We start from the raw sequence: 12,942 nt of genomic DNA on the forward strand, positions 1-12,942 counted from the left end.
ACCCCTAACGTACACAATTTTAAAGTAGTATTAAAAATCACTCCGTAAAATTAATACAGCAAAACAAACAGCAGAATCGTATGCAAAGACTTCAAACATCAAAATTATCAGAGACAAAATATAAAATAAATATATTTAATAGGTTTTTAAAAAATAAGTTTAAGAACATGGCCAAGAAAAAGTAGACTACCCAAAAATAATAAAGATAAAGCAGTCTTAAGAAGGAACTAAATGAAACTTCTAAACATGAAAAAATATAGTAAATAAAATATTTTAAAACTCAATTAGCATACAACAGGGATGAACCTTGAATACATCATGTTAGGTGAGTAAGCCAGACACAAATGTACAAATATTATATGATCCACTTATATGAGGTACCAGAATAGCCAAATTCATAGAAAGAGTAAGTAAAATAGCTCTTGCCAGGGGCTAGTAAAAGGGGAGAATCAGAAATTACTATTTCTGATTATTTCAGATTTCAGTTTGAATGATAAAAAAAAGTTCTGGAGATGGACAATGGTGTTAATGAATGTACTTTACATCACAGACTAACACTTTTCAACAGGTTAGGGGCACCTTGGTGGCTTAAAGGGTTAGGTGTCCAATTCTTGGTTTCGGTTCAGATCATGATCTCACAGTTTCATGAGTTGGAGCCGCAGCTTAGGCTCCACAATGTCAGTGTGGAGACTGCTTAGGATTCTCTCTCTCCCTCACTCTGTCCCTCCACAACTTGTGCTGTCTCTGTCTCTCAAAATAAATAAATAAACTTTAAAAAAATAAAATAGAAGTTTAAAGTGGTAAGTATATTTTACTATAAAAATTAATATAATAGTTATCGTGAAAAAATAAACTGGTTGGACACGGCTGAAGCAAGAATTAGCCAACTCGAAGAAAGGATCTAATTATCCAGAACACAACACAGAAAGATAAAGAATGGAAAATATGAAATATAAAAAATTATAGGTTTTATATTAAGGTTAAGAGGCATAGAGGGTAGAGTAAGAAGACCGAGTATATTTCAACACAAGTTCCAGATTAAAAATTACGGAAAATAAGTTTTGAGAAGAAAATGGCCAAAAGTTCTCCAAAATTTTTGAAAGACACCAATCCTGGGGTGTCTGGGTGGTTCAGTCGGTTGGTCTGCCGACTTCAGCTCAGATCATGATCTCACGGTTCCTGGGTTCAAGCCCCGCGTCGTGCCCTGTGCTGCCAGCTCAGAGCCTGGAGCCTGTTTTGGATTCTGTGTCTCCCTTTCTCTCTGACCCTTCCATTCTCACGCTGTCTCTCTCTCTCTCCCTCTCAGAAATAAATTAAAAAAACGTTAAAAAATTTTAAAAAAAAAAGAAAGAAAGAAAGAAAGACACCAATCCTCAGATCCATGGCCTGGTGAATTCCAAGCATGAAAAATAAAAAGAAATAAATTTCTAGACATACCCAAATAAGGTGTGGAAAACAGATTCTAAATATAGCTATAATAAAACAACAGATATCTATAAAAGAATGACAATTAGATGGATTACAGACTTTTCAACAGCAATAGATGCCAAAAGAGAATGGAATAAGATCTATAATGAACAAAGAATGCAGACTGCTAACATAGAATGCATAGTCAGAAAAACCCATCTTCAGGAATGAGACTTAGATATATTTTCAAACAAATGAAATGTTTTCCAACAACAGACCCTCGCTAAGGAAAATTCTAAAGGATATATTTCAGGCATAGAGACAATGATCTTAGATCCCAGACAAGAGGTCTGAGATGCAAATGGAAATGATGAGCAAAGATACTTGTAAATACAGAAGCAAATTAAAGCAACAGTGTTTAAAACAATAATAATATCTAATTTGTTAGGATTAAGGAAAGACTAAAATAAAGGAAAACTACATAAAGTTTTACCTCCAAACTGGAAAAAGGGAAATGAATTTTTTTTAAATTCATTAAAATAAAAAGGAAAAGGGAATGATTAACACAAAATTTAGATGGTGGTTACTTAGGAAGCGTGACAGAGAACACGAATGGTGAGAAGTATAAAGGGACTCCAAAGATACTAGCAATGTTCTGTTTTTCAAGCTAGTTAGTGGTAGTTCATTTTATAATTACTTAAATTGTACATTCAGTACACTGTATGCTTTTGTAATAAAAGTCAAATTTAAAAATTAACACAGAAGAGGCAAACCATGAGAGACTCTTGAACGCTGAGAACAAACTGAGGACTCATGGGTGGGGGGGGAGGGGGGAGGTAGGGATGGAGGGGGGCACTTGCGGGGATAAGCACTGAGTGTTATATGGAAACCAACTTGACAATAAACTATTTGTAAAAAAAAAAAAAAAAATTAACACAGAAGAAAATAATCAAGACTAGTGATTACTCTCTAAAAATCTAGAATACTTCACAAGCTTTGGTCTTAGAAACTGAAACAATGGGGGTGCATGGGTGGCTCAGCCAGTTGAGCATCCAAACTCTTGATTTCAGCTCAGGTGAGGATCCCAAAATTGTAGGATAGAGCCAGCTTAGGATTCTCTTTCCCTCTCCCTTTGCCCTTCCCCCCACTCACTCGCACCCTCTCTCTCTCTCAAATTAAAAAAAAAAAAGTGAAACAATAAAAATATTCATTATTTTATTTAAGAAATACTTACCAAGGAAGGGCCTAATCTTCGCTTATAACTGAGCTGAGGAGTGGCCTCATCTTCCTAACCCTTGAAAGCAGCATTAATACAGTAGTCACTAACCACAAGTGAGGCCATTTGCATTTAAACTAAAATTAAATAAAACTTAAAAGTCAGTTAATCTGTAAAACTAGACACATTTTAAGTGCTAGGTAGCCATATAAGGGCCACTCTATTGAACAGCACAGACACAGGGGTGGCAGGGTGGCTCAGTGGGTTAAGCGTCCGACTTCAGCTCAGGTCATGATCTCACGGTTTGGTTCATGAGTTCGCGCCCCGGGTTGGGCTCTGTGCTGACAGCTAGCTCAGAACCTGGAGCCTATTTCAGATTCTGTATCTCCCTCTCTCTCTGACCCTCCCCTACTCACGCTGTCTCTCTGTCTCTCTCTCTCAGAAATAAATAAAACACTTAAAAATTTTTTGAATAGCACAGATATAGAACATTTCCATCATTATAGAAAGTTCAATTAGACACAGCTGCGATATTTCTTACAGCACTAGAAATAAAACTGAATAATCTTCAAATATAAAAGAACATCTTAAAACTGATTAAATCTCCTTTTAAAGTCATTTTATTTCTATGAAACTATAGCTCCTTAGTAGTATTCAAAATTGTTTGATGTTTGGGGGCGCCTGGGTGGCTTAGTTGGTTAAGCGTCCGACTTTCGCTTGGGTCATGATCTCGCGGTTTGTGGGTTCGAGCCCCACGTCGGGCTCTGTGCTGACTGCCAGCTCAGAGCCTGGAGCCTGCTTCAGAATCTGTGTCTCCCTCTCTCTCTGACCCTCCCCTGCTCACGCTGTCTCTCTCTCTCTCTCCTAGAAATAAAAAACAAACAAACAAACAAACAAACCATTAAGCAAAGCATTTTCTTTTTATGAGCCAAAGTTAAATAGTTAAGCACCGTTGCTACTACTAAACTGGAATACAAGCCATGTCATACGGATATGAACATTCAGAGGATGAGCATATCGCTCCTTCTTGGGGGCACCAATTTTAGCCAACAGTGCATTAAAAAACACTGTTTACATCTACATAAAATAACAAAATGTGAAATTCATGTGAATTTTTATAAATAAAACCCTATAGGAATCATGAAGTTTTCTACCTAGAGCAGGACTCTTTGGGCCACCTCTCCAGACTTCTGAGCATACCATTCATTTCTGCCATCAGGAATATTTCCGAGGAAAAATGTAAACATTGTTAAAATAAGTGAATTCTATAGGAGTCCTTTCTTTACCAGAAACAATGATATCGACAAAACTCTACAGAACAATTAACACCCTTAATATCTAAAGCAACAAACCTCCAGTTTCCTTTAAAATTAAAAGACAGAGGGCCTAAGCTATTTCAACTTAACCTGAACATTTTGCTTTAGGCATTCTAACATACATTCAGTATTTCTATAGCACTCCCAGTTCTTAAAATTACCTATCCAAAAACACTAAAGGAAACAAATGTCAAGCCTTAATTTAACAGTCATTTAGGCGAGGTCTGCACCTTAAGTTTTCCACCCCCCAATGCTAAGTGAACGAGGGAGTAAAAATGCTTCTCATCTAGACAACTGAATGTAATTTCAATCGCGCTTATGCTAATAATTGATCTGTGTCCCCAGGAGGACTTGTGTGGCTCCACTTACATAACCCATTATGCAAATTGCTGAACTATTCTTTCTCTAGAAAGCATTTTGAATACTGATATTTGTACAAGGTTTACTTGCTATATTAAAAAAGCTTTTCTTACTCTAGCTTCAAAGATCTTCCCTGCAGAAGAGGTGAAAAGGAAAGCCAATTTCTACTACTTCACTATGTCAAAGGCTAGTTATTTATTTTGTTGGCTAATCAACAGAGTAATGACTTAGAGCAGCACCCCCAGACAGCCCCCATCGCTTACCAGCTTCCTCTCGAAACTCTAGTTGAGAAATACAGCCTTAAATAATTTGAAGCAACTTGTCGGAACTGAAAATAATCTGAACTGCTCCTTGAAAGTCTTCATGTAAAACTTCACATTAAATTCAGCGGTGGTGAGAATCACAGTACAGCCCCTATTGGGTAATGGAAGGGTAGAATGTACCCGAAACCGAACGTGACCATGTATAATATACAGGATGAGTAACCTCCCCCAATTCCCTGGTTCTGTTTAAGTCAAGATTTTCAAATTTCACAGAACCATAATCTTACAAACAAAACTGGGGGGCCAGCAAAGAGTTGCAACTTTTATTCTGCCAAGAACATTTAAAAAGAAAATAACTACCAATTACCACCACCGTTATTTCAGAAAAGAATATGCTTACATCAGAAATGGTAAAAGATCATTTAGAAAAAAATATTGTCTTTTAAATCCAACAGATCTAGCTTTGTGGAAAGCTAACTCATTCTCATTTCAGACAAATGAGAACTCTCACGGACTGACACTTCTCCACAGTCCAGCAGTGGGGAACCACAGGTCTAAGCAGCTAACTCCCACTTGGAAAAAGAAAACAACGGTAGGACATGCCCAAACCAAATATTAACCTATTCAATAATGAGGAAATAGAGGCTTGGAGAGGTTTAGGGACTCTCCCATCGTCGCAGACCAAGAATTTTGACACAGGTCTGTCTAATTCCAGAGTCAGAGTTACTAACCATTATGCTAAGTTTCCACTAATATTCTTTCAGTGGTATAAAGATCCATCCTACTCCAGTCACCTCTGTGACCAATGACAACTGAGGAATTTCCAAGACAGCTGGCTCGAGGTGTACTTCCCTGGCCATCAGACTGAAGCTAAATGGAACTCCTGACCTTTGCCTCAATAATACCAGGCTCACTGCAACTAAGCCAACCGGCCCAGACAAAGCACACACAAACCGCCCCCTGCCTCCAACACCACTGACGCAGGATTCTTAGGACATTCCCAAGTGCCTGACATGGTAAAAAACATATTCGTCAAAAACAAAAGGAATACAAACCAACTTGACAATAAACTATAAAGGAATACATTCATTCTCAAGAGGGAAATTAGCATTTCCAGGCTTAAAAATAATAAACTGGTCCTCAAAAAGTTACAACTCTAAGCCTCATTCTGCAAACTATTACAATCTTTTACACATTAATACACAACTTCCCCATATTTAAATATCTAAACAGAAAACTACAGGACAGTCTATAAATCTTTAGTACTTAAATAGTTCCCAAATACAAATACACAGTTTTTATATATCCATCATGACATGATGGATAAAAGTATCTCATTCCATCCCTCTAGGACAACCAGAACATTAAAGACAAAACTGCTTGTGTTAATCAAAAGTACTTATAAGAAAGAGAGTTGGAAGAAAAATACATAATTAGGGGCACCTGAGTGGCTCAATCAGTTGAGCCTCCAACTTCAGCTCAGGTCACGATCTCACTCACGTTCATGGGTTCGAGCCCCATGTCAGGTTCTGTGCTGACAGCTCAGAGCCTGGAGCCTGCTTTGGGGATTCTGTATCTCCTTCCTCTCTCTGCCCTTCCCTGCTCACACTCTGTCTCTGCCTCTCAAAAAAAAATACTTTTGAATATTCAGAGACTCTTGATATTGAAACCAAAATTAAAAGTCATACATATAAATAAACAGAATACTTATCAGAGATTTGCTTCCAAATCCTCACATATCACTTGCCAACAAATGCCCAAAAGAAAAGTCCAAACAGCTCTTAAGTAACCAAAGCCCAACACTCTGGAATAATTCACCCTCTATGAAACAGGGTAAGGACAGCATAATATTCTTGCTAGCAATGGCAAGAAAATTTTATTCCCCAACTGGATTTTCAATGATCAGATTCTTTGTACTCCTTCTGAATCTGCAATGAGAGGGAGCAGAATACAATACAGACTATCTTTTCCTTCTGTTTTAAACATGCCATCTAAAATAAAGGTTCATTTCTTTCTTTCCTCATAAACTCTCCCTCGGCTCTTTCATCTCCTTATACAGATTCAACAAGTACATCTATTTGTACTGTTCTCTACACCCGTGTTTAATATATGCCTAGCACTGACCTCTCTCATGAACTACAAACCCACATTTCCAAAAGCCTTTGGGAATTTCCAGTGTTTTGCAAGTACATAAAAAACTCAACATATTCAAAACTGATCTCACGATGCACCTCCTTGCCTCTATTTCTAATAATAGTACCATCACCATCACCCATACTTAAAATGAGTATAATTTTCAACTTCCAGTTCCTCCAAACCTTCCCCCAACAATTCCTCCCCCACCCACCCCATCTCAATGCCACTGCCTTTGCCCAGTATGTATACTGTACTGAGAGTGAGCTTTCTACAACCAATCATTTTACATACGACGCTGTCAGACCTAGCAGTTTCTCATTAACTCCTAACTACAGCATTTAAATATGTTCCGCAATTCAGCCCCAATTAAAATCTCAAACCTCATCTCTTATTTACAAAAATCAACCCTTTATTCTAAGCAATCTGTCCACTAACTTTTCTCTGTGTATACAATGGACTTTCCCACCTCCACACTTGTGCTTACATCACTCCCTTTATTTAAAAAGCCTTCTTCATCCACCTACTCCTAACCCCTAAATTTCTGTCCCAGCAAAGTCTTACCCTCTGCAACAGTGAAAACGGGTTACCAGTTTACTGGGAGGTGGCATGATACAGTGGAAATGCAGAGGCTTTGGCACCAGGCAGACCTGGATTCAAACGGAGGCTCAGCCACTTAATATATTTGAGCATTGCTGTGTTGTTAAGAAAGATGCTTATATGCTGTTGTGAAGCTTAGAAAATGTATGTAAATCTGTAAATCAACTAGCATTCAGCATAAGGCTAAGTATTCAACAGCTTCAGAGCTACCTTCATAAGCAGTATTTACTTCCACACTTCCCACTTTTTAGCTGATCACTCCAATTAAAAATGAACCCATTTTCCTTTCATAGAATTCCAAACTTAGGGTCAAACCACTCACACAGTAAGTACTTACATATTTTTATGCAGATAAGCTTACATTCCCTTCAAATTCCGAAAGACCAAAAATTTAATCTTTGTATCCTATAAGGCCTAACAGTACTTTTCATGAAACACGCAACACCCACCTCCAAATAGAAGAAAAATTTAATATGCCTAACAATTCAATTCACCTCTTCATGATTTCTGACACACGTTAGGAAATTATTGCCAAAACATGAATTTTAATGGTTTGGGCTATATCTTTATTTGTTCCTACGTGGTTGCCTAACATAGCTTGATGCCTAACAGCAAAAGTTCAGTATCCACTGAATTGACTTGAATAATACAATAAAATGTAAAATGTAAATGTTTAATATCTACTGAATGAACTTGAACATAATAAAATTTACAGTGCCTAAGGGCACCTGAAATTCCCCAATTACCTTTTTCTGCTCTTAACAATTCTTTAAATACTTCCCTTCTAAACACATTAGCTACCATAATCTCAGTGTGGATCCATAATCATGTCTAGCTTGACTCCTTTTGCAGATTTTCTCCATTCCAATATTCCAACCATAAGCTCCAAACAATTAAGTACTTCAAGCGACTAAGAATCTAGAGTTCCTATCTAAATCTAAAACTCGGGCAACTAATCTTCCTTATACAATTTTTTCCAGAAACTTCAAAACATCACCCACCCTTTGACCACAATCAATAAAGAAATAAAAGAAACCATTTTTAAAAAATCAGCCACGCTTTGCCCGAAAATCAACAACACTAAAACGTTCTTGCACACAGGAGAGCTCACTGAACTTATCACTTCAGTCTACTTTCCCTAATTCGTGATATTACCTTCCCTTCCAGTAGTGGGAGGAGAATGAGGTAAGTACCCAAAAGACCACAGTATAAGTCGTAATATAAGCACAAGATGAGAAGTGCAGGAAAGGGTCACAGGTTTTCACAAAGATGGTTTTGTGTATACTTGCGTTGCAAAACCAGTGGTCATCTGCAGAGAGCCATTACCGGCAGTAACCACATTCTCTTGTGATAATTTAAAAATCACTATTAAATGTGGAAAACCCTTATCTCCTACAAACCTTCCAGCAATTTATTCTCTAAAACCTGTTCCTAAAAAAAAAAAAGAAGAAGAAGAAAACTACCTGCATCACTTTCTCCTCTAGGAAATTCTCAATTTGTCGGAGGTAAACACTTCAAATAGGTTAAAAACACACACACACTGGAAACCCCTCTGCCCACCTGTGTGCACCCTCTGCAATGCAGCACATTTGTAACAGTATAGGGAACCTCGACGGAGTTACTGAGAAAAAAATTTTCTTTGATGGTTAAGGAAAATGACAGTTCCAAATATGAAGGCATACAAACTTCGGGGAAGAGGGGATACAAGAATTCTCCAACCCTTTGCAATTAATTCGTGCAATAACCGCAGACTAAACTCATCGTTCAACTGTGACTTCAGATGGCCCCAAGAATTAGGAGTGCCTACTAGAGAACAGCATCCTTAAGTCTGCAAGGAAAAAAAGGGAACTTATCTTAACTACTGACTTTGCTCAAGCAAGTTGTTTTTCTAAGTGACTTCAACAACAGCGGGAGCAAGCTTTCCAGTGAGTAAAGATCATGGGAGACACGCTGGTGCCACACTGACCTACCTATCCAGAACCGGTCCTGAGAGCAGTCCAAATCGATCCCGGGCAACCCCTAGGCGGGTCTAGACGAAAAGCTTTGCAAAAGATCATCCGCATCTACAGAGGCATCGCCCAGCCCCGGGACCGAGGAGACGACACCTCTGGGACCCAGGCTGATTACTGACCCGAGGACAGAGCCAGAGGATGCAAATGTCGGGAACTGGAACCAAGACTGAATCTGGTGTCCAGGTTCCCAGCTCCAGGTCGACCCAGAAAACCAAATCTGAAATGCAGCGCGAAGATTTGGGGGAGCCAAAATGAGGAGGTCGGATGGACAGAGGCCCAGCCCATCCCCACTCTGAAGTCCCAACGGCTGCAACAGCTCCAGGAACCCCCTCCTCGGCTCCGCCCCGCCTACCCCGAGGCCCCGCCGCCCGCTCCTCGCCGCCCGGCGGACCGGGCGAAACGTCGGCGGTCTACAAGCCCCTTCCCTGAACCCCGACAGCCGAGCCCGCAGCGTAGAGCGGGCAGTGGGGGCCCGAGAGCACAAGCCCTGACGCGGCCCGCAGTGATCCGGGTGTGCTCCCCCGGCCACTCACCGTCGGCCTGGACGTTGGGAGGGAGCAGGAGCGGGTCGGCGGCCGCGGACCCCCGAGCTCCGACCCGGGCAGTGGCCCTTACGCGGAGCCGATCGAGCCACAGCAGCTGTGCCTAACAGGCCTCTCTCCGGCCCGAACCTTGGAAAAGCACTTCCGGGGGAGCGGGGGAGGGAAGGGTTTTGGCACCGGAACTGCTAGCGGGCAGGCGCTGCCAGGGCCTCCCGGGCGGGGCGGGGCGGGGCGGGACGGGGCGTGGCCTCTCCCGCCTCGCGCCGTAAAGCCGCCCCCAGACTCGTCACTAACCCTTTCTGCCCCGAGGCCTCTTGGATCTCCAGGCTCTGGTTCCGTCCCTTACTGCTCTTCCAGTTATTCCACTCCAGCCACCTAATTTTCCAGACCATGAAACCGAGGATCGGGGAATTTGAGTGCGAGGGTCTAGCGTACACAACCAGCCTCCCGACTCTCCAGTATTTTCTCCACTCCAGTCCGCCTCCTTTAAAAATAATGATAGGTAACATTTTTTGTACGCTTACTTCGCGGCAAGCACTGTATTACGCGCTTCGGATGCTTTATTCAGTTAATCATCCCCAAGCCCCTTACTATTATTATCTACTTCTTGCAGGGGAGAGAGCCGATCAAACCCAATACCACAAACAGTGGCTCTTGATTTTAACTTGTGTATATAAACCTCATCTACCCCTAAAACAAGATTTTTACGTTCTTTAAGGACAGGAGGCAAATCATATTCCTTTATTTCAGCATTACTTGGTATTTGAACAGAACCCAAGAGCTGGGAGACTCGAATCTTCTTGCCTGGATCCTGTTATTTTACTTTTTTTTTTTTACTTTTTTTTTCTTATGTTTTATTTATTTCTAGGAGAGAGAGAGACAGCGTGAGCAGGGGAGGGTCAGAGAGAGAGGGAGTCACAGACTGAAACAGGCTCCAGGCTCTGAGCTGGCAGTCAGCACAGAGCCCGACGCGGGGCTCGAACCCACAACCGCGAGATCATGACCTAAGCGAAAGTCGGACGCTTAACCGACTAAGCCACCCGGGCGCCCCTATTTTACTTTTTTAAGCAAGTTGCTTGACCTCTCCAAACCTCAGTTTCTTCATTCGCCGTGTGTGGGCACATATATGTGTAATCACCTCCGGATTGTTGTAGGAATTCAAAATGAAAATGCATAATAAACACTTCAGTGTACCTAGTAACAAGTAAGACTGGGTAAACGTTAACAATTTTCGTACCTCATCATCAATAGGAACAATTTCTGGGTGGATCAGGATCACCCTAACAAGGGGGGGTAATTTGTAAAACTGTCAGCAGTAAGCGATAGAAAAGGTTAGTTAAGGAAATAGAGGATTTTGCAATCGTAAAAATTAAGGTAGGTAAGCCAAAGAATGTCCTGGGGCCAGCCTGGATATTTGTGACACTGTGAGCTGAGACAGTATGAAGACCTACAGAGCCAGATGCCAAGCAAGGAAAGAAGGGATAGAAAAAAAAAAAAAAGAATTCCTGAGTCACATAATCGGGAAGGCATCGAACATCTGAGGCAGATTCTGTATCTGAAGCCAGACATGGGAGGGAGGGTGAGGGAACCTCGTAGCGTGCATACTATCTGCAAAACAAATTTACAAGCATCTCTTAAAACTGTGGGGGAGAAAGATTTCTTAAATTTTCTACTAAGAAAGGCAGGGAAATGGACATGGTTCAGAACCCGTAATTACGAATTTAAGTTGTAAACAATGTCTTTGCCATTGACTTTATTTACAGGGCCGTCTTGTTTATTTTATTTTTGTGATTGCAGAAGTGTTTGTAAATACTTCCCTAATACCCAAAGTTAAGCAACCTTTCGTGCCTCGCAGTGTGAAGAAGTGAAAAACAGAGCCCAGGTTGGCAGGACTCGCTAACTTCTCTTTCCACCGAAGAGCTTAGAGGGACAGTGAGAGGAAACCTGAATCGCAGACTTTGTCAGGCTCCCACAGGACGCAGATGTGCTAGAGGTCTGTCGCCCAACCTAGTTTATCCAACTGTAAGTGGTGCAGTCAGGATTTGAATGTGGGTCTGTCTTCACTACTTTGCCAGTGTTTCTCACACTGGTAAATGCACCAGAATTACCCAGAGGTCTTGTTAAAGCACAGATTGCTGGGCCCCACCCCCAGAATTTCATTTAACCACACACAGCTAGTCCTTCTCGGAGGTGTAGCCCCTGGATGAGCAACATCAACATCGTCTGTAAACTTGCTACAAATGCAAATTATTGGGCCTCCCTCCAGACCTTGTGAATCAGAAACACTGGGGTGGGTCCCAGCAATCTGTGTTTTAACAGGCCTTCCAGGTAATTCTGAAACATGCTCAAGTTCTAGAAACTACTCTACTATCTTGTCTTCCACATACTCTCTTTTTTTCCCTAATTATCCACAACAGGAGTAACTAGTGAAGCAAAAGTTCTCCCATTGAATTCAATGACGTGTTGAAACATTTTTATTTATGTTTGCTCTCAGTGGGAGATGAGGCTAGAAAAAAATTAGTATTCATGGAGGATTCTTGTTTGATTACTTTAAGACTGTTCTGAAATTTAACCAGATAATACTGGGTTAAGGGTGGAACTAATCTTATTTGGGAACTACTCTGTGGCAGGGCTTTACACGCATTTTCTAAATTAATCTTCACTACACTAGCATGGGGTTTTATGGCCTTAATTTTACAGAAGAGAAAAACTGAGACCTAGGTGAAATAATTGACTTAAGGCCACTTTCTTATTAAGGGGCAGAAATCTGGATTGTTCCAACAAAGATTTCTCTAATTCCAAAACTCATGCTCTCTCCACTTCGTGGCAGGAGCTTGGAGAACCAAATTCCAGTGTGGGCTCCGCCACCCAAACTATGCAACATTGAGTAAGCGATTTAATCTCTATTTCAATTTCTCCATCTATAAATAATGTTATCATAAATCTTCCCCTCCCACACTGGAATGTTAGAACAAATGAGGAAATAAAAGTATAAGCACTTTGAGCTTTTTGAAGAAAAACAGTTAAAAGGCAAGTTATTATAGTATTGTATATTTAGCCAAGTGTTGCTGTGTGAGCCTCAACATTGAGACT

The 12,942-nt window shown here is 40.7% G+C and overlaps 1 protein-coding gene across 2 annotated transcripts in view; it reads right to left on the minus strand.

The window, feature by feature from the left end:
* The window catches only part of FRS2 (fibroblast growth factor receptor substrate 2), a 113,200-nt gene extending 103,235 nt beyond the window's left edge, over positions 1 to 9,965 (minus strand). For both annotated transcript variants that reach the window (XM_039245635.1, XM_039245634.1), the window contains exon 1: positions 9,841 to 9,965. The gene's annotated coding sequence lies outside the window, so the exon portion shown is untranslated. The remainder of the gene's footprint in view (positions 1 to 9,840) is intronic.
* Between the last annotated feature and the right edge of the window lie 2,977 nt (positions 9,966 to 12,942).

This window comes from Hyaena hyaena, unplaced genomic scaffold (assembly GCF_003009895.1).
Source record: "Hyaena hyaena isolate Hyena2069 unplaced genomic scaffold, ASM300989v1 scaffold_262, whole genome shotgun sequence".
NCBI lineage: Eukaryota > Metazoa > Chordata > Mammalia > Carnivora > Hyaenidae > Hyaena > Hyaena hyaena.